At 39.3% G+C, this 21911-nt stretch overlaps 1 protein-coding gene across 8 annotated transcripts in view; it reads left to right on the top strand.

Annotated features, from left to right (window-relative positions):
• LOC119656054 (dnaJ homolog subfamily B member 6) overlaps nucleotides 1-21911 on the top strand; it is a 215104-nt gene that overhangs the window by 62419 nt on the left and 130774 nt on the right. For 7 of the 8 annotated variants that reach the window (XM_038062322.1, XM_038062319.1, XM_038062327.1 and 4 more), the window contains one exon: nucleotides 19641-19675. The exons of the other annotated variant lie outside the window; for it this stretch is intronic. The gene's annotated coding sequence lies outside the window, so the exon portion shown is untranslated. The remainder of the gene's footprint in view (nucleotides 1-19640; nucleotides 19676-21911) is intronic. 8 annotated transcript variants of the gene reach the window in all.

Genomic DNA, 21911 nt, shown 5'->3' with positions numbered 1-21911 from the left:
TTGCAAAACAAAACCTTATTAAAATCGGTTCAATATCTGTCTGTCACACGCATTTTTTCTCAGAAACGGCTATACCGATTGACACGAAATTTGGTGATAAGGTGGGAACTGTGAACGTCCACACATGCAGTGAGTGATATTCTTCTGCGTTGAGATTTAGGGGGAGTCCCCATACATGTAAAAGGGGGGTGTAAATTTTTTTTTCACCGAATATAGTCATGTGGGGTATCAAATGAAAGGTTTCAATTAGTACTTTTCGAAGCCGTTAGTTTTAAGATGCATTGGAAAGGCAGGGAGTGGAGAGTTGGTAGTAGTATAAAATATAATATGAAGCTTATTATCCCCAAGTTTGATCAAAATCATACTATTAGTAACAAAGTTACAGTAGCTCACCGCTGACTTTACCGTGTAAATTTCCTGCAACTAAATATCAATACCACACTAAAGTTGGTAGTCAGGCATGCTAAATGCATACACATAACGGGCTACGTACAAATGGGATAGTTCTACACTCAAATATACTCACAGAAGAAGCAAACAAAACCTTTCATACCTGAAGTGCCCAGCTCCGGGTTTCCCGACTTGTTAACGATGTTATAGTAGGTCAAAGTTGCATCTTTCGTGTAAATTCACTGTATTCTAAGACATCGTAGAGTGTCACTAGAACCCCATTCCAGTAAAGTGGAGAAGTATTAAATAGTTCCAATTTATCTTATATAGATGATGGAGGAGGATAGATTAGATCAATAAAAGAAGCCAATTAATAAATTGGTCTCATTCAATTTTCATGCATACAAATGAGTTTGTAGCTGTGTACAAATGGAGAAGTTCTTCTTCGGAAGTGTTTTACACAAGAAAAACAAAACCATCCATACGGGCAGCATTCAGAAAATCTTGGGAATTAGCTGAGTAAAGTATAGACTAAAGAGAAACAACCTCCTATGCCCGTAACTCGAATCTCAGCATTTCAACTGGTTCTTTTCTAAGCCACTTATTTTCTCTGTAAGATCTTACCATGTATATATCGTAATGGATTGACACTAGTGCAATATATTTGTATTTTATATAAGAACATGGCAATGTTGCCCTTGGTTACACTCCACTTAATTCCAACCCTACTTTTCTCGAGCTTTCTTGAATTGCAATTTTATCCACATTTCCGCTGATAACAGAAATACAGCTCTTGTTTCACCTTGAAAGAAACCCTAACTGCCTAAAGACAATGTAATAAAATCTGTTCTCATTTTGCAGCCAATTGAGACGGTATAATACACGCAGTGCTTTGAAACGATGAACAATGTCAATAAAATTACAACAACGTAATGCTTTTAAACGATTTCAAAATGGTGCTTAAACCCCTTGCTAGGCTACATTTGCAGTTATGGTGAGAAGTACGAACGACCCAGCTACTAAAACGGCAACATAAGATGGGACTAAAGAGATGCAATAAAGATGCACTTTAACCGTACGCCTTGCATGACTGCTTCTCATTGCCTCAATAACCCTGAATGGTGGTATCATCGTGACTTGCTCATGTGAGGCTTCCCAAACTTCGCTGCGGCTGGGTGAAACAAGGAATGCGGTTGTTCTGCACCTTACAGTCGAGATACTGGCATTGTTTAAATGGGACTAAATATAAAATCGTAATCGCCAACTATACAACATAAATTGTTTCGGATTCTCTGGGAAGAGATTAATCAGAAGCGTTGAAAGGTTCAAACGTGAGTTGTCTGGCGCGTGCGCTAAGTGATCATGATTTTGTTTGTTGATCACGAGTTTAGGAGATATCTCTGGATTGGAGTCAATGAATTGAAATCGGTCGCTTCCTGCTTCGTTCATTAGGGAAGACAATACTGAGACCAATTTGATTGGCTTCAACGCTTTCTGAATAGATAATTAGGGCGAGTACGAAACCCTTTATGACTGAGAAAAGTAGCATTTGTTCAGTGTAACCGTAGTATTCATATGTTCTTATTATCACTTCTCAGTAGCTTTCATCCTCAAGGCAGTTTAATAGCAATATGTATACCTGTAACCCTTATGATGTTAAGAAAATGCAAATGTGCGAAGGCCTGTAAATTATACGGTCTCATTATCAGCCACCAGTTCCATGTGTCTTCAATTACTAGCCTTTCCACGGAGGTCGTTAAACGTTTTTTTATTTGGTGGAATATTTTGAAACCTAATCCCCCACTTTAACTCAAATTCTGGCAACACGAATGGATGTGCTCAACAATATAATTTGCACCTTTTGGTTTCCTACTAGGAAATGAACGAACAACTATAAAATAGAAGCAAAGGTATTGAAGCTTTTAAGAATAAACGCATAAGTAATTAGTAATAGAAATTCAAATCAATTGAAATTCAAAATATATCACATGTCTAATCACGAACGTTACGGTCGACTTGGCATGCATAATAGAAGCGATGTAAATGGCTATAGGGAACAATGAATGGATTGTAAATTGCCAAGAAATGGAATTTTTGTCCCACGATTTATATGTTGTGAATTTAGGCTGCCAAAGCGAAAATCGGGAAACGCTTTTATGGGTGGATAGTCGGGTTTTGTGCAGGCATATGTAGTTTATCGATGGCTGCAAGATAAAGCAATAAGAAGAGCCCAGCGACATAAACCTTCTTACTGAAGCCTACGGAAACTAACTCGAAAAACCTAGAATACTAATCAATAAACGGCACTGCCTACAATGAATAAAAGCCCTCAACAGATGTGAAACAACAACTTACTACAAATATTTACGAGTAGTTTAGTGATGCATTCAGCGAAAACGGGCATAAATTTCACGCAGTGCTACTGGAATGACTAACATCGTTACTTACTCCGAAGATGGATGAATAAAATGAAAAGCAAGATGGTAACATATCTCTTCACTCTAAACGGTCTTTGCATTTAATTACTCAAATCTATTATATACCATATAACATGAGAAACAATGGAGTTAATCCCTGAATATTTAGAGACCAGCAACGTCTTTTACTTCACTTATAAAATATTAATTATAGAAGATATTAAAATTTTTATTGTCTGCTCAGTATGTCTGCGAGATATTTGGACAATCATTTTATTTTAAATTTCAAATATTGAATATAATTTACATTGAATGCACGTACTGTTTACATTGGTGTTGAACAATAGTGTCGGGAATATTTTCAAAGATTAACACCTTCTCTTAGTATAGAACGACTTTGTAGGTCAGTAATGCTATCTGTCGATCGTTCATTGTTTACGGAAAAGTGCAGTTATGAGTGTGACTGAGAATTCGTTGAGCTGTGACAGATGCGACTCACATGTCTCTTTAGTATTCATTTCAGTATCAGCGTCGGCTGAAGTAGCGCCTAATTTCACTCACTTTATATTATAATTTACATTTATTTGGTTATATTTGCAATATTGTTATTACGCTTCTACTTCCTAAGTTCTCAATGTTAATTCGTGAACATTTTTAGTAGATTTTGTTATTGTTGCTGGAGAAGTCAAAAGAAGCCTTCTTTTCGCTGCCTTTCATGAAAATCAAAATACTATATATTCAGGAAGTCTATTTTGTGCTGTTCCTCCGTATTTGGGATAATAGTCATTGGAGATCTTGCCCCAAAATTCGCTGGACCGTAAATTTTGACACATAAATACTGTTGCTTTCGGCCGTTGCTATTCGAATATCCATATTGGTTGTGGGCGAATCTTTCTAGAAAATTCGTACCAGAGGTCAACTAAGCCTTTCTTCTGATTTTAATTCCACATTCACTTCCTTCTTGTCTGCCCTTTTTCCACTTGCATTGTCATACAGCTGAAGGAGAGACCTTAAAACATTCTCAAACGTCTTTTAAGCTTTCTCTTCTTTCATTTTCTTCTATAATAAACATTTTTTCATCACTTGACAACATTTCGTTATCAGACATCTAAAATAAACACTTTAAATACTAAATATAGAGATTGCTTTAATTTTTTGGCTCGCTGGATTTTGACTAGGTTTAGAAAAACCGTTGACAAACTAAAAAATCTGATTTCCGACAGAATGGGCATATTGGAGCGATGGGTTGAGTATTTTGATGAACTGCTCAACAACCAAAATATCAGCGAGTTGTAGGTCCCACCAACTGAAGACGACGGACAAATGCTGTCTCCACCAAGCATAGAAAAAATAATCCATGCAATTCATTGCCTTAAAAACCATAAGTCGCCAGGAGCCGCTGAAATTACGGCCGAATTGGTTAAATATGGAGGCGACCAATTACACCAAGTGGTTCATCAACTTATGCTCAAAGTAGGGGACAGCGAATGAATGTCTGACGCCTGGCAATGAGGTATTATCTGTCTCATACACCTATTATAGAGGTATCATGTTGCTGAGTACCATCTATAAGATATTCTCCTCTATCTTGCTAGGCCGGATAGCCCCATACGCCCACAATATCATTGGCCCATACCATAGAGGCTTCACTCCAGGCAAATCAATAACAGATCAGATTTTCTTTCTACGGCAAGCGATGGAAAAACTGTTGGAATTTGAACACCAGTTGCATCATCTTTTCATCTTTAAAGCCGCCTATGATAGCATAGTCAGGGTAAAACTGTACATGACCATGAGAGAATTCGGTATCCCAACGAAATTGATAAGACTAACTAGCCTGACCCTGACCAATGTACGAGGCCAGATAAGAGCAGCGGGATCACTCTCGAGACCATTCAACATCAACATCGCTCTAAGAGAAAGGGATGCCCTATCATGCGTCCTCTTCAATCTAGCCCTAGAGCTCTTACTGTATAAGACAATGATCTTGCCAGTCCTCATGTATTCCTCGGAGACTTGGGTTCCAAGTAAGAAATATTGCGAACTCTTGTCCGTGTTCAAGAATTTTTGGCCCCCTACATGAACGGTTGTGTAGCCTACATAACGACGAAACGACAATACCATGACCGTCCGGTTCTGGATAAAATCCGGCTCAATAGGTTACGGTGGACGGGTCACTGGGTATAGATGAGGATGATCCAACCGAAAAACTCTATAAGGGCAATATCCATGGTAGAAAGAGAAGACGAGGCAGACCCTGCCTGAGATGGAGCGATGGCGTAGGTCAGGACGCCAGACAGCTCTTAGGGGTATCGAATTGGTGGATCTCGCCGCAAAACCAGGGTGTCACACGATGTGCTTGCTACTCACTTGTCTTGTCTTTATCCTACCTAAGCTCCATCGAAGAGCTTGACGTAACCTTCGGAGATAAGCTCCGTTTCGATAGCCACTGCTTCGAAGTCACCTGCCATGCTTCCAGAATGTCACACTTTATATTGCATTCTACTTCTTCTTGGCTCCGTTCAATTAGTACTTTACAACGCCATTTTTAGAACTATCCTTAAGTATTGCTCCCTGCTTTCGTCTCCCTTCCCCAACAGTAACTATTTTGTTCCTAAGAAGATATAACGCAAATTCACTCGACCTCTCCCTTTTAAGTAAAAATTTCGTCGTGAGGACTACCCTCTCTCCTCTTCTAATCTCCTTTGCGTGCAACAAGGCAGGACCTTACTCGATATATATTCTCGCATGATTTTTTACATGGCGGTAGGTTCATTGATCAACCTCTACTGACATTACCTACCGCGGCGAGATGCCCTTCAAACAGCTCGAAATCTATTTCCGCCCCGCGGTCGCGAGCTCACGTTGATTCCTTCAATTTTTTATATTTACTAAATCGATCGAATATGGTCTCTAGAAATATTCCAAGTTGAAAGTCCAAACTCGCCATAGTTTTTTTGGATTTTTTCTTGTGAAGGCAAATCAGGAAATTTCATACAAGTCACTTACTAACAACAAGACACAACACATAGTTTCCATATGAGTTGTTTTTGTGTTGTGACACGACGTTTATCTGGATACTTTTGAAGATTTCTCGGCTATTTATTATTCAATTTGCTTGATTGTTTTTTAACAAGGTTCTTCGCAAATATTTTCTGAAACTTTGAACGTGGTTATCTCGAAAAGACGTTTCTCGGTGCTTTTCCTCATTTTTCCTAGGAAATATTAAATCGATTTTGATAACTTTTTCATCAAACTAATCGCAACATTCGTCACTATGGCTCGAATGAGGATTTCCGAGATTCGTTGACATCAAGTCGTTTTTAAGGTTTTGTTTATAAAACAATGTCCTTTTTTGGAGGAGCGTGTTGGATTTATACCCACTGAAACCACCCCCGACTTCCCCATGCTACGTGAAACCACCATAAGGTATTACATCACGGGGTAGAATCAGCTCACTTTAGCTTGGTCAATTTTCGTCTTTACGCGGCGTACGTAAGTTGATCGCATCTCAGTCTTCCTGATATGCTAGCATCCTCCGCATCAGATTTTCTGGTACGAGGACTCCTCCCAGAATCTTCTCTAGGTTTTTCCTTTCTTCCACAAAACTACCTATACCTCACAATCGAAGCTCTCTCCCTTTCGGCGTTCTCGTCTGCGCTAAAGGAGAAATAGACTTCGCACTGTATGTGTTCGTCATTTCATCTGCCAAGATGTCAATGGGCATAATTCCCGAGATGACGAATACTGCATCATCTGAGTCAGTCTTGAATGTAGATCGCACCCTTAGGGCTGTTCTTCTGTAGACTGCATTGAGTTTGTTTGTTTGTTAGGATCGCTTTTATTTTTACCTCCGCAAGAGTCAGACCAGAATTCTATAGCAAACACATAATGGCACTGATCGCTTCGCATGAGTATAACTCGGCATCTTCAAGATCCTTTGCGACTACAACCAGCGATATATCGTCGGCGTAACCTACCACTTTGGCTTAGTCCGACCCCGGACGATTAAGAACATCGTTGCACCTGCTGAGACAACAAACTCCTGGGGTCCGTCATCGGTGTCACACCAGAAGCTCCGTTCTTGTAAATAGCTGTTGACAATAGCTGCGAACTAAGACTCCCGTATTAGGTTCCAATTGGCAGAATTGAATGCATTTGGATATTTGCTAGTATTACCATTTCCGTGAATTGCATCTTCAGCCAAGTCAGTAACCATTGCGATGGCATCAATGGTTTTGGCTGGAAACCATACTGACGATCTGAGAGCCTCCCTGGCTCTGAACAACTTAGAGTTATCTATTGTAGTTCTCATTTTTCCACAGTTTCCAAAAGACACTTAGGTCTGCAGGACGGTAGAAGGTTGGCTCACCTGGAGGTTTATCAGCCGTAGGCAATAGTACTAACCTTTGCCGCTTCCATACTGCAAGAAATATCTTCCCGGACATGCACGCTTCAAAGAACTCGACGAATATGTCCGGTCCGGATTTGACGGCAAGGTTAGATTCAGATCCGTGGTTTTGTTATCTGCTATTCTACCGCAAATCTCTAGCAACTAACTGGCGGTATTGCCGTCACTATCAGGGCCCTTTCTTTCTGAGGAAATAACCCCTTGATGATTTTTAAGAAGAGAGTAGGGCACGTGATCTGCAGAGATGAATGGCCTCTGAATCGCTCCATCACGACTATATAGGCGCTCCGAACACGTGGTTTACGTCGACTTCTAAACAGAGCTTGTTAAAGCATTCCTCTTGCTCTGTTGGATGGTAAGCTTGAGGGTTTTGCGAGCTTCCTTATAGTCCCGCTCTTTTTGTCCTTGGTTGATTCTGTCTACCGCCCTCTGAGCCGCTCTTCGGGTTTGGTGACAAGCTGATCGAAGGCTGGGCAGCTCAGTATTCCACCAGTCTACTGGATAATGAGCACCCCCTAGGCATGGACGCGCCACATGCTTTGGCGATGCATTGGGCCACAGGGGCAGTTCTTTTTGTACAGGCGCCTATTTTACTAGGTTGGTATAGCCACACCTCCATGAAGGTCTGCTTATCCGGGCCTTTTGCAGACCAGGCTGACATCTTTCAGGCACCCATTTCTGAAAGGTGTTTACATAAACTTCGCTAACCAGAGTTATATCTAACTGTGCAAAAGCGTCTAATAGACTGCGCTTCCCTGCATTTGTCACTCAAGGGTCCAAGCATTGAAGTCACCGGCAGGAAGCCTTGGACTACGACTCCTTGCATCGAGAGCAAAACTGTCAAGCACCTCCTCGAATTCGGAGAGTCCCAAACTGTGTGGCGTAACAGCTACACACAGTCTGGCCGCCAATATCGCATGCCAATATCGCCGCCCCATCAGTCGTATCTGTCACCTACACGCCACGGTGACAATTTCTATAAGGTTCGATAATGGTGGAAATTTCCACCTCGAATTCGTAGGTGGTTCTCTCGAGTAAATCCTGAGCATCAGCGCCTTCCTGAATTCCGGGCATTTAGCACTTCCGGCAATATGCCGATTTGCCGTCCCTACTTTTCTTCGCACAATAAGCATTTGGTGTCCCTATTGCACTCTTTGGCAATATGGCCTTTCTCCCTACCACCCTACCCACCTTGTGCATCGATCGGACCGATCAATGCCGCTGGTGCATGCCTTCGCGAAATGATCAAACGTGAGGCACCTCTTTAAAGAAATCTGCTCAATCAGATGATGGACAATTCATTCGATTCGAACTATCCCGGCCGCCAATAATTCCTGCACTGCGTCCTCGGGTAATCGCATTGTGGCCGTTTCAGAGACGGTTATAGCGATTGACACCAAATTTTGTAGAAATGTGGGAACTGGGAACGCTCACGTATATAGTGAGTTACATCCTTTTACGTCGAATTTAAGGGGGGGTCCCCATACATGCAAATTTTTTTTTCATCAAATATAGTCATGTGGGGTATCAAATCAAAGGTCTCAGTTGGTACTTTTCGAAACCGGTCTTAGCTTTGACATTTGTTGAAAAGGTGGGGAATGCGGGGGGTTGAAAGTGGTAATTTTTTTAACGAACCCATTTTCAGAAACTACCCAACCGAAAAATCTGAAAAAAATCAGGAGGCTGCGACTATATGGTGCCTAGGCTCCGGAATACCCTCCATACCGATACCTGTTCAAATAAAGTTAATAATAGTACATAAACATATATATTATAAATTGATCGTGCACATACTTCTGACAAAAATATATGTACATATACTGAAAACCGCTGGTTTAAGGTACAAATATTTCTAACTCAAAGCTTCATTACCGTATACATATAAATACATCTATATGTCTGTCTCGAGTAATTGATATTGATTTATAAATGATTAAAAAGCTGAAACGAAATGTTTCCCTACGACCCTCCTTGCATATGAGCTGGCTTTTTGTGGTATTGACGAATTGATATGATATGATGACGTCATACACGTTTTAAATTGTATGAAATTTACATAAAATGTAAAAATTTCAACCTTCTATAACTTGGATGATAATAGTTGGATTTCCTTCAAGCTTCCCAAGGTTATCCCTTATACCACTTCCATTTTGTACTTCTAGCACGAACTTAAGGGGGGTTTCTGATTAAATTTCTAAAATATGCTAATATACTATTATTTACTTTATTTGCGCAGATATCGGAACGGAATGCATTTTGAGGCTTAGATTTCGTTTAGATACCACTGATTTTTTCAGATTTTTCGGTTGGATAGGTTTTGAGAACGAGACTTGTTACACTTTTTGAGAATCATGTTTTGAGCCCTCACTCCCCTATGTTTCAGCCTATATCAAATACGAGTTTCGAAAAGTATTAGCCCTTTCATTTGATATCCCACATGGCCATATTCTGTAAAAAATGTTGCACCCCCTTTCGCATATATTCATAACTAAGAAGAAAATCGCATTTAAAACACTTTTTAATATGGCAAAGAGGCTGGGCGCAACATTACAACACCCAGGAAACAGCTGTAAGAGCAAATTGTGGTTATGGAAGGGCAATTGTATGATGCTGGGATAGTAGAGTGAAGTTGATCAGGTATTTTATTTGGATTCTTTTAGAAAGCGCGTATAGAAGCAGAATAAAAACTAATAGAGATTAAACGAAGAACCCATTAGAAGGAATGTGCTTTTAAATAAATAAGTCTGACTTTTTTTCTAAGGAAAATCCATAGAAAAGTCCTTTCAATCTTTTTATTGTACTCTGATATACATTACGTGCATTAGCAGGTTTCATGTTATTGTATCACTTTCAAGAGAATGTGAAAATGGGCTTCTATGCATATATCCACACATACACATATGTTTACCGTCTATATCGTGGAATTTGCACATATCTTCTTGACAGCTCCACACCATGTTCACTTCTTAACTTTTAATTCTTCTTTGGCTGCCACACGAAGCAAAAAGAGAAAATTTCATGTAAATTTCTGAATTGAATCTTGACTTCATTTATGAAATATCTTTGTTTATTCCTTCTTTCTCATATAGAAACGAATGGATGGAAGTTTCCTAGAAGAAAAGGATTTTCAATTATCTCAACAATATATGTAGATATAAATGTGTCTGGAATAAAGGTATTTTCCCACAAGTCGACGATTACGATCTGTCGGTGTTATCTTCCATTTGCGTACAGTAGATGTGCAATAGAATGGAAAATTATTGAAATGCTAATGAAATTTGATGATTATAGTCATAGACTTGTGATTTTGACGTGTGAAAAGGCAGAACTTTGCATACAATGGACTTGTTTTAAATCTCATTTGGAGTATTGTTGAATTGCCTTCAATTATATATTCAGGAAAGTGGAAAATACTTAGTGGATACGGTTGAAGTACATAAATTTCTACTCGAGTGTTTTCCTCGTTACTATACTAACATTATAGATGGCGGAAAAACGCCCCAAATGTCCGTAAAGATTATAAAAGATATTTTTGTCACTTACGTCTCTAACAAAGTTATGAACATTACCTGCTTCATGACCGTACTTTCGAGCACTAGGGAATGTTAATAAATTCTTTGTCACTCAATCAAGTGTCACTTCTACCTTTATTGAGTAGTTTTGTAGGTCGAAAGAGGTATACGAATCCAAAGTATCTTTTTTAGCGCTCGTTAGTATTCTCTAACAACTCAACACCTACATTTCAAAGCCCTTTTCGTATAATAGCAGTAACACGTATCTCACTGACCGTTGCTTCTTAACGGAATTTTCAAATAAATGAATTTCTCTTGACCCCGTTGGCTCGCTATTTAGCGGCTTCACTCGTTTATGTCCATATTGTATCTAAGTGGCATTCGTGCCTTTTTCAGCTGGCCCTAAGATGGGTTCGAAAGTGCATTCATGTTTGTACGTGGACTTGATGTTCACAGTTAATTGCGTGGATATAATCGGATGCACCTTTTTACTACATCCGCATTTAGTGGTTTCCATGATTCCTACCCAAACCACATATAAATGCTTGAAGCCATGCCGCGGAATATCTATATTATCGTCGACCAGTGAAAAATCCATGTGAGTGAGGCCTCCTTTTGGCTATCGAGTACCTTTGGGTATGTAGCACGGAAAATTTGTACTTGAAGCGGCTGACCAGTTTCGCCTTTGTTGTTACCGGCATGGATATACACACATAAATGTACATCACATGAGAATACAGGATTCATGAATCAATTTCGAAAGCTGCATATTTAGTTAAGATAGTGTAACATGCACCTGACGTCGTTGCTACTCTTGTACATCTTATGTTTATGTGCAGAAAAGTTTACAACACGGGTTTCTTGCCTGTCGGCGCTGTGAGCCTTTTAAAATAACATATCTGAACCTCATATTCGGGCGCAACGATCCAAAGTTTCACAAATCAGCGGCACTCCCATAGTGGAAAATTCCCTCAAAATGACAAGGAATTGAAGAGTGTCGTTTGCACTCGACGTTAAAGGTTCATCATTCCCAATTGAGACAATTGCAAATCGGGCATGGGTTTTGCATTCTTACATGTATAAAATGGTTGGTATGCGCAGACGATCGTTACAGTTTGACTGATAATTCAAAGTGCTTCCTAGCGAATAATAAAATTGGAACTGAAAGCAATCTTTGGTGATTCAATAATATACGAAAGGGAGCATCAAATTTTTTTTCATATGCGAATAAAAAATTTGGTGGTCATGTATATGATTATCAAATGAAAGAAATCGATTAGCACTTTTCGAATCTTAGACTTATCTTAATCTTATTTTTGATATTGGTTGAAACACGGGAGTGACGACTCATAATGTGTGTCCAAAAAAGTGAAAGGTCTCTCAGAATCTATCCATCTATCAAAATAAATCCCATTATGATATCTGCTCAGATAAAGTTAATAATAGCATCTTTTTTTCTTCAGCCTTTTCCCCGCTCACAACTGCGATCGCCTCGTCGTGATCGGTTGCGCCACTTTGCTATATCAAAAGCCTGATCCGGAAGCAACCGGGGGGCTCCTTTCAAATCCCTACCCATCGTATCAAGCCAACGTTGTTTCGGCCGGCCTTTTGGAGTTCAGACCAATCTTGACCAGTGAATTTTCGTTAGCGTGAAATACATGCCCATACGATCAAAGATGACTCTCTCGCACTTTTTCCAAGATCGGTGCAACCCCATATCGATCGGGGATATTCTCATTTCGGATGTTAAGTTCTTGAGGGTTTAACGTGAGCACCTATCTGGACGACTTAATCCCATGGTCTTCTTAAGACACGGATTGATTTTGTAACCACAGTCAGAGCCCCGCTGAGACAAGCAACAACGGTACTAGTCTATACCAAGTGCATGGATTAGTATTCATACTGGTGGATGCAAGACCTACCTAAATCTACTAAGGAATACGGCACCCGTGTTGAAACGCAACACCACACCGAGGTCCGAAGGTCCCTTCTCGCTTGAGCACAACCAGCAACCTCCATGAAGCTCCCACTAAGGGGCCAACCGCAAATAACCGAGCTGTATTCACATACAACGGGAGTTCACCCGAAGTATGAGAGTCTAGGGGCTATCCCGGTTCCCATGGTACCAGTATACCACCTCTGAGCACCCCCATTTCGGATGTGATCAAAACGTGTCACGCCACTAATCCAGCGCAACATCTTCGTCTCCATTACCGCAAGACGCCGTTCATTGTCTTTTATAGTCGGCCAATATTCAGAACCGTAGCAGGCGACAGGACGAACGACATTGCGGTAAACTTTAGATTTGAGACGTTCGTTGATACGTCGATAACAAAGAACACCAGTTGTGGATCACAACTTCATCCAGGTGGCGCTAATGCGTGAAACAATTCCATAACACCGTTCTCCATTGGCTGATATCAGTGACCCGAGATATTTAAATCGTTTGTTTTCAAAAAATTCAGTTTTCATTCAGAATTCAATCTGATACCGTTTTGCATGCGGCGATCATTCCATTTTCGGACAAGTTGCTCGAGACCATTTTTGCCTCATCTGCCTAAAGCAGGACTTTGAATGTCCCGTGTGACGATGTCCATAACAAGAACAACGTGGAGTGGTGAGAGGGCGCTTCCTTGGTGAACATCATAGAGACGTGAAGCGATTTTGATACACCCGTCACACGAACTTAACTTTTCGGATCGTGGTAAAGCAATTGAACTCAGCGCATGGGTCCTTCTGGCACTAACTGATGTCGTAGAGCATACCAGATGAGTTCGTGTGGCATACGGTCGAACGCTCTCTCCTGATCCAAAAATGCAATGTAAAGAGGGTGATGTTTCTCACGGTTTTTCTCTATACCCGCGCAGCGTATATTGCGTCAGTAGTTCCGCAGTTCTTGACTAATCTGGCTTGATTCACTGTTGTTTGTACCATTTCGCGAATACGATTGTCAAGAATTCGTTCAAAAATCTTCATTGTTTGGGAATGTAACCGGATCAGATGGTAATCTGAATATTTTACTGGACTACCTTTCTTTTTCCATGTTGGAACTGTAGTACCTTCTTGCCCTTGCCCTGCTTGTTAGATGCTGTCTATGTTCCTGGATAACCCCATTGAAGAATTCACTTAGCCACAGTTCTGGGTCCCATCTCTTCGCTTTACAGAGCTCAGATGCGATGTCATCAGGTCCTGCTGTTTTCCTCAAATTCAATCGTTCTGTTGCTTCCTCGACTTTAGTCGCACTGACAGGTGGAATTGCTCCAATTGTCGGTAATACTTGTGTAAGTGCAGCATGAAAAATTTGGTCGAAATATTCTCGCCATCTATCCATCGCTACTCGACTGTCGGTCGAAGATGTTGCAACAGAAGTGTTCGGTATCCTGTTTACGTTCGTTTCGGCTTTTGGCAAGTCGATGCAGATCCCTCTGGCCATCTCAAATGTCCAGTTTATCGTAAAGATCTTTGCAATGGACCGCTAGAATGACAGCGATCGCTTTCTTTGCTTCCCGATGGCATTCTTGTAAATTTGGCAATTGGGCAGCGTTTTACCGTCAAGAAACTTATAGGAGAGGCGTTTCTTTTCAAGGATATTCATTTGAATATCGTCATTCCAAAGCCAAGTATCTCGGTTGATGTACCGGTTATTCCACTTTGTGAATCGTGTCTTTGACTTGGTTCCACGATTCTTCCACATTCGTAATGGTTGGAAATCTCACAAATGAGATCATTTCTTCTCACAAAATCGCCACCATTTAATGCGCGGCATTGAATGCGTCCCTCATGCTGTTTGATTGGTGGCTTGATTCGCGAGACGGCAAATAATTTCCGATGTTGAGGTGCGATGGACTATAGGGAAAGGCTTGCAATTAGTGGCGGTGGAAAAATGTCGGCGTCTTATGAGAATATAGTCGATTTGCGTTTTACTGCCCCACTATAAAAAGTAGGAAGCTGAGACAATCGTCCTGGATCATTACGCGCTACAAATCCCTTTCTCTCATGGTCCCTATTACCGTCTGCCTTTCCATCCACATGACCATTAAAGTTGCTTGTAATGATGATGTAGTCATTAGGGAGCACGTTAAATTTTTTGCATCGAGAAGTTGCCGGAAGGCATTTTAATTGTCGTCAGGTTAACTGTTCTGTGGTGCATACGCAGTGAAGAACTGAATAATGCAATCAGCTGATATGATGATGAACTTAATCAGCCGATCATCAAATCGTTCGACTTCTTGAATGGCGTCACGGAAAGTCTCTGAGATGGCAATGCCAACACCGCATTGAATGTGTGGACTACCAAAATAGAGAAGTCTATAGTCATTTTTACCGCGTTCGCGTTCTAAGTCGCCTTTTTCGAAGGGCGTTTGCGAGTTTCTCTAGTGAAAGTGCGAAGATTTAGCGCGCAGACACATACACTAGGCAGAAAAAGTGTGCGTACACTCAGTAGTATGATACTTTTCCTTAGTAAAACAAAAAAATTAAGCTAATTTTTGTGGCGAATTTATTGTCCAAACATTACAAATAGTTCCGTAGTTTTAGTGTATTTAATTCACTAAGTTATAAGTCTTACAAAAACCAGGTTATAAAGCCAAAAATTAAAAGAATCGCAATAATTCAGTAGAAAAAGTCTGCGTACAGTAAACAAATATTTAAAAAAAATTATATTTGAGTAAATATGAAAAGCAAATCAGTAGCTTGTAGGATACCCTTTTCTTTTTATGACCTCTTTTAATCTTTTCGGCATAGAAGATACAAGTTTAGATGTTTCTTCAACACTTATTTTATTCCATTCTTCTTGTAATACATTTTTCAGCATATCCTTTGAAGTTATATCGTATTGGCGAATTCTGCGTTCTAATAAATCCCACAGATGTTCTATGGGATTTAAATCTGGCGATTGTGGGGGTGTATGTAACTGTTTGGGAACATTATATAATAGCCACAGCTTATTAACCTCAGCCGTATGCTTAGGGTCGTTGTCATACATAAAATAAAATTCGTCACCCAGGCGTAAATTTTCAGCACTTTGTTTTAAATTACGTTTTAAAATATTTAGGTAGTCATATTTGTCCATGGTAGATTCTATAAATTGCAGATTTCCTACGCCACCACTTGCCATACACCCCCAAATCATTATTCCGCCACCACCATGCTTTACCGTTGGCATCAAATTTTCTTTATTCAATGCTGTACATGCTTTTCTCCATACTATTTTTCTTCCTTTTATTCCAAAAATGCAGTATTTACTTTCATCTGAGAAAAGCACATTTTCCCAGAATTCATTTGATTGGTTTACGTACTTATTCGCAAATTTTATTCGTTTTCGCCTATTAGTTAATGAAATAAATGGTTTCTTACGTGCAACTCGCCCATGGTAACCAGCTCTCTTGAGTATTTTCCGTGCAGTATCAGCACAAATTTTTTTGTTGAACTTAAGTTCAATATCTTTCGCGATTTGTGGTGCAGTTATTCGTGGATTCTTTTTCACCGAACCTATAATACTTCGCCTTTCCCTAATCGACAACTTCAATGGGCGACCAGATCGTGGCTTCGATGTTATTATTCCCGTCGATTTAAAGTTGTTAACTACCCTTTGAACAGATGAATGTCGCCTTCCTACTATCCTGGCTATTTCGCGGAAACTTTTTCCTTCTTCCCATAATTTTATTATAACTTTTTTTTCACTTACACAAATCTCTTTTCGCTTCAATTCCATAATAACAATTATACACACAAAATAACGAAAAAACGTCCTTATTTTTCACACTTCAAACACAGCCATAAACCAATAACTCACAATCAATTTACTCCAAATGGCAAGGATTTATATTTCGGGGAATCACCTAATTATGTGGCTGTACGCAGACTTTTTCTACTGAACATTTGTGACTTTTCTTATTTCCCTTATTTTATTTCAGTTTCCTTGAATTCTAATTTCGTAAAAGTGGCCTTATCAAAGCAACAAGACCACAAGCAATATGCAAACAATAAAATGTTTTTAAAAAACTAATTTATTCGTGTGTTTTACTAACGAATAACCAGGAACTGCTCAGTGTACGCACATTTTTTCTAGCGAGTGTATGTGTTTTGCTCAGACTAACTTTCTTACGTTCTGACGTAGTTCATGCGTTAAGAACCTTTGCCCATTTCTCAACAGGACCGGGGCCCGTTTTTTTTTGCGTCGCCTGAGGTGGACGCCCTAGCATTTCATCGAGGTTTGTGGCTTAATCCAGTCATTTTGTTTTAGCGACATTGGATGCATCTTCTTGGCCGGCCTGTCGCGAGACCTGTCGCCAAAAGAGATTAGGTAGGATTTAGTATAGTGGAATCACTCCAATTACATTCGATTTATCTCTTTCCCTAATCTCAGCATGTTATTTTTGTTTTACTGAGGATAGTACAAAGTACGTTGCCTCAAACCCTCCTTCTTTACCTAGGTCTGGAACCAGCATGCTATGTGAAGAACATGTAAGTTTTAAACAAAATATCGATGGCGGGTCTAGTCCTTTTAATGCGTCGAGCGATGTATACTGTCATCAGAAATAATGTTTCCTACAATACCGGAATGGGACATATTTTGAGGCCTAGATTTCATCTAAGCCCACCATCCTGACTTTTTTCGGATTTTTAGGTTGGGTAGTTTCTGAAAATGAGTCCTGTCTCACCTTAAGTGCGTACATTTTGACTCCTTAATTTTTTTTAAATCTCCCCTTTGCATGTATGGGGAGCCCCCCTTTAAACTCCACCTAAGTTTATACCATCCACTGTATGCGTGAGATTTCATAGTTCCCATCTATCTACCAAATTTCGTTTGGATCGGTTTAGCCGTTTTACACAAAACCTTAAAAAATGGAAATCTGTGTTTTTCAGAATGAATTCTGCTTCACCGTGATTTTATACTCTCTGACCCGTCACTATCTTCTGTCACAATAGACGCCAAAACTACAGCTATTTGTCAATGTAGTCCATAAAGGGGTTCGGCTTTATCTCGATTTATCTGAAAGATTCCCTTACTTCCAATGCGTAGCGATCACGATACCCCATGTAAATCAGTCTACCCTTTGATCGATTATCATATCTAGTATATATCAAATATATCTTAATTTCAGTATCTAATTTTCGGCATTTAATTTGATAGAATTAGAGGCGATGGCTGAACTTTATCTCTGAAATCTTTGTTTAATAACGTAATATCCATTGATCAATTTTCTTTTGTATTCTGGATGAAAAAGTCTGAATTCTCTACTTATAATTTTTCCAAATGTTTCATTAATAAATTTAGTTAGGGATTGTCAACTTTCGGCGTTGAAATGTTGATACTTCTAGAACTATCTTAATATCTTCCCCCCTTTCGCTAGACTTTATCTTTGTAGATTTCGAATTCTTTTGCCACTGAGTGACTTTTATTTGACTTACTAGCTTTTTTGTTGCCGTCATTTCCTAGAAGAAAGGGTTTGGTATGTGGTGAAAACTTTCCCTTTTCAGTATTATTTTAAGCACTATGGACAAAAGGAAAGCAATTTTCTATTTCCTAATGACTCGAATCGAACAAAAAGCATCTACGTGTGTCAAGTTTATTAACCACCCATGGTAAATTAGTCAAATAAACGTGAATGGTCAACGACTTCAGTACATGTGGGTGCCGATGTCAGTCATGCATATGACTCCATTTACTGGAATTGAACTTGGACAATGGAGGGCAAAGCTTTGTTCACGCTAATTACGGTTTCTAGACTTAATGACTGTCTAGCTTTTGAATATCGTTATAGGTCATTTGTCAATGATTTGCACACATAAATGATTGCAAAGGATCCCAGGTTAAGGATATGAGACTGCCATGCTTTCTCTTGGAATGAAACAATGGTTGTAACAGTGAATAGATCAAAAGTAATTTGTTTGTAGAGTTTTTATTTATCCATTTGTTCTTTGCATACGGAGTTTGGAACGAGTGACCTAAGACGCTAATGCGAAATTGATACTGAAAGACCCCTTTCTATTGTTACAGCTTCTTAAAATTGTAATTTTGGCATTGGCGAGGTAGTAGTGCCTGTTCCACCTTTACCTAAATTACAATAGGGAGTATTTTTGAATCAATCCTCGCCTTCAAACAAGATTCATTTCATAGTAAATTCCATGAGCCCCTTGTGGTTGGGCAAAATAAAAGTTACATACCGGTGCAATGGTACGAGAACAATGTATTTTCTCTACTTGTTATTTATTTTTTCGCACACCGTACGTTCTTCATGAAAACCATTTAGAGGATAGTAAAAGTATCTTTTGTATTTTCCACACCCGAGCGAAGTGTGTGTGCAAAATTACTTTCGATTAAGAAGTAACCTCTTGTGCAAAGTAAAAATAGAAATTGTCATTTGCATATTCGCATAAGATGCTTGAGGCGTTATCGTAATAAATTAAAAGTGGCTGCCTCTCGTGGCTCGACTAAAAATATGCTGATGTTAAATTTGGGCTTGAACCAAAAGCCGCCAAGCACGTGTAGGCGAGATACTTCTAGTGACGAAATCCAAATTTATTTATAAACATTATTAGAGAGACAGGAAAAAAACCGGCGAACAATCGATTGTTTGACCATTTATTATCAAAATGTGATAGGATAGGATGGGAATAATTTCACTGGGTGGGGACTCAGAAAGAACTTTGAAATGTGTTCTAACATATGATGGTTTCTGGAGCTGTTCATGCAACTGGTTGTGGTCATATGCGACTGTTGGAAAACACATAAGAACACCTTTCGCTTATCGTGTTTTGATTCGAGGCATGGAAGCAAATGCAGGAAATTCGATTAGGTATCTATTAATAAACCGAGTATGAGTACTTTATTTTTAACAGAATTTTTGAAAAGAAAAGTACCTGCTACTGTGCTTTGTATTGATACTATTTTTTGCTTGATTTCAGATGGGAGTCATCGAGGCGTAACGATTGGCATTAAGGTACGCATAGAAGAAATTATGAATTCTAAGGTAATACATACCTCATGACTTTCAACATTTTTACATGATAACTGAGATAGTAATCTCATCTTGGTTATAGCGAGTAACGGCAACGGAAATACTCAAAAATTAGTTGAAATGAATCAATTTAATCATAGATTCTCACGTTTGTCTGCCTAATTCATAAATTTACGACAACAATGGTCTTAAATTCGAATTTGAGGACTTGAAATGAGTGTGCAAAATTCTATCGCAAAAGTCATTGAAAACTACAGCTTTGCATTAGTGGTTACGATATAATAAGTCAAATTATCTTGTCAAATACAAAAATTAGGCAGTACGTATCTGAAAGATATTATCGTGTACTTTTTTGGAGGCCACATGTCGTTTGGTGGAAGGTCAGATTTAGTTAATGATTTAAGAACTGGTAATTTCGTGAAAAAGCTTGAATGCTAATATGGGAAAGAATAAAGGTTGATGATTTAGAAGTTTTCCAGGTTGGTTGTTGCTTTGACCTATGTTGTGAGTGGGGGCACTGAATGCTTTGTTTGAAGCTGAAACTAGATGAACTTTAACTGTGGAGCAAATCGTTCACTGCAATTACGTGATAACAACTCGAATAAGCGTAATATACATAAACTCTCTCTATAAGCAATAATTTGATTCCAAACTAATTTCTTCACCTGTTCCCTGAATGTCGTAACAGGCGACTGATGGGGATAAAAGTTCGTGGACCAGCTACTTGCAAGTTTTGAATCTCTATTGCTTCCGAAATGCCAACAATGGCTCAGATTAGCACTGATCACAGGGTCACGAGCTTTGGCTATCGAAAACAGTTTACGATTGCTTCTGGCATGTACCCACTCTTTTCGACAACGGTATCCAACGGTATCGTATACCCTATCACTCAAAAACTTGCAGGAGTCGTAAGCCTTGTGATGGTTCTGTGAAAGGGACGATATCGTTAGACTTCCCGATAATAAGTATGATAGCTAAAGAAGTCAAAGAAGCACTTCACCACAATTCTAAATCATATAAGATCAGGTAAAACTTCGCCTCTTATTGATGATACGGCAAGTCACCGTAACATGCGAATATTAACTGCTCGTTCAGACAGAAGCGAAATTATCTTTCCATCAATGCACTAAAGCGGGATAAAACCGCCGACCTTCATATTTTTTCTACGAAATTTTTGCCGTGCAGCCCTTGCAGTTTCTACTGATTTCCTACTTCCATTCATTTGTAAATCATGATAATCAGAGATATTCCCCAGTGAGTTTATGGAAGGTATCATCGTTAAATTTTGATGAGGAAGAAACAAATAGTTATTATCAGAATGACATATGACGATGTAGAATGTCACAGAATGCATCGGAGTAAAGTCTCAAGGGAATTTGTAGTCAACAGCGGAGTCTGGCAGGATTGCATTCTGTCATCAATAATTTTTCTCCCCGTTATCAGTGATGTTTTTCATTTTGAAAAAGAGGATTGAGTTCAATTGGAAAGGGCGAAGTATTTTTCGTATTTATATTAATGGGCAGAATAACGAGGACGTCCAAAATCTGAAAATACTATTAAGTTAACATCAACATCCCTGTTACTCGGAAGCTCCAGGCTCCAGTTATAGATGTTCAATGATTTGCATTTCTCGTGAATTTATTGAACTCCAACACGCATTATCATATCAAGTGAACGCATATGAACGGCGGAGTTGGCGGATTTACTCATGCAAGATGAACGCAAAACCGTACAGCTTCTGTTATTCCAAATTGTTTAAGGTTTTTTTGCAATCGTGTTTTTCTCAGAAATGGTTACCTTTATTGACACGAAATTTGGTAGAAAGGCTAGAAATATGGAAGCACACGCATGCAGTGAATTACATTGCTACACATTGAACTTAAGGGGGTTCCCTAAAAGAGGGGAGGTAGTAGAATGACATTGCTTGTAATTGGAAGGAGTGCGAGAAACCCATAAAAGTCAGTTACTTCAAGGACCCGTCTTCAGAAACTAGCCAACCGAAATATCTAAAAAGATTGTGGTGGTCCGTGCACGTAATACTCAGAATACGCAGATAAATCTGCTGAAATAAAGTTAATAATAGTATATTATATTAAGTTCATCCTAAATTGGTATAATTGAAGTAATATAGGTTTTAATATTAAGCGGCGTACTGGAAAGTTTGGTGTAAATGCTACTGTTATTAACAAAGTTGTAGTAGGTCAAAGTTGCCTCTTAG

The sequence above is a fragment of the Hermetia illucens genome, chromosome 4 (assembly GCF_905115235.1).
Source record: "Hermetia illucens chromosome 4, iHerIll2.2.curated.20191125, whole genome shotgun sequence".
Classification (NCBI taxonomy): Eukaryota; Metazoa; Arthropoda; class Insecta; order Diptera; family Stratiomyidae; genus Hermetia; species Hermetia illucens.
This window is presented reverse-complemented; position numbering and strand designations above follow the sequence as displayed.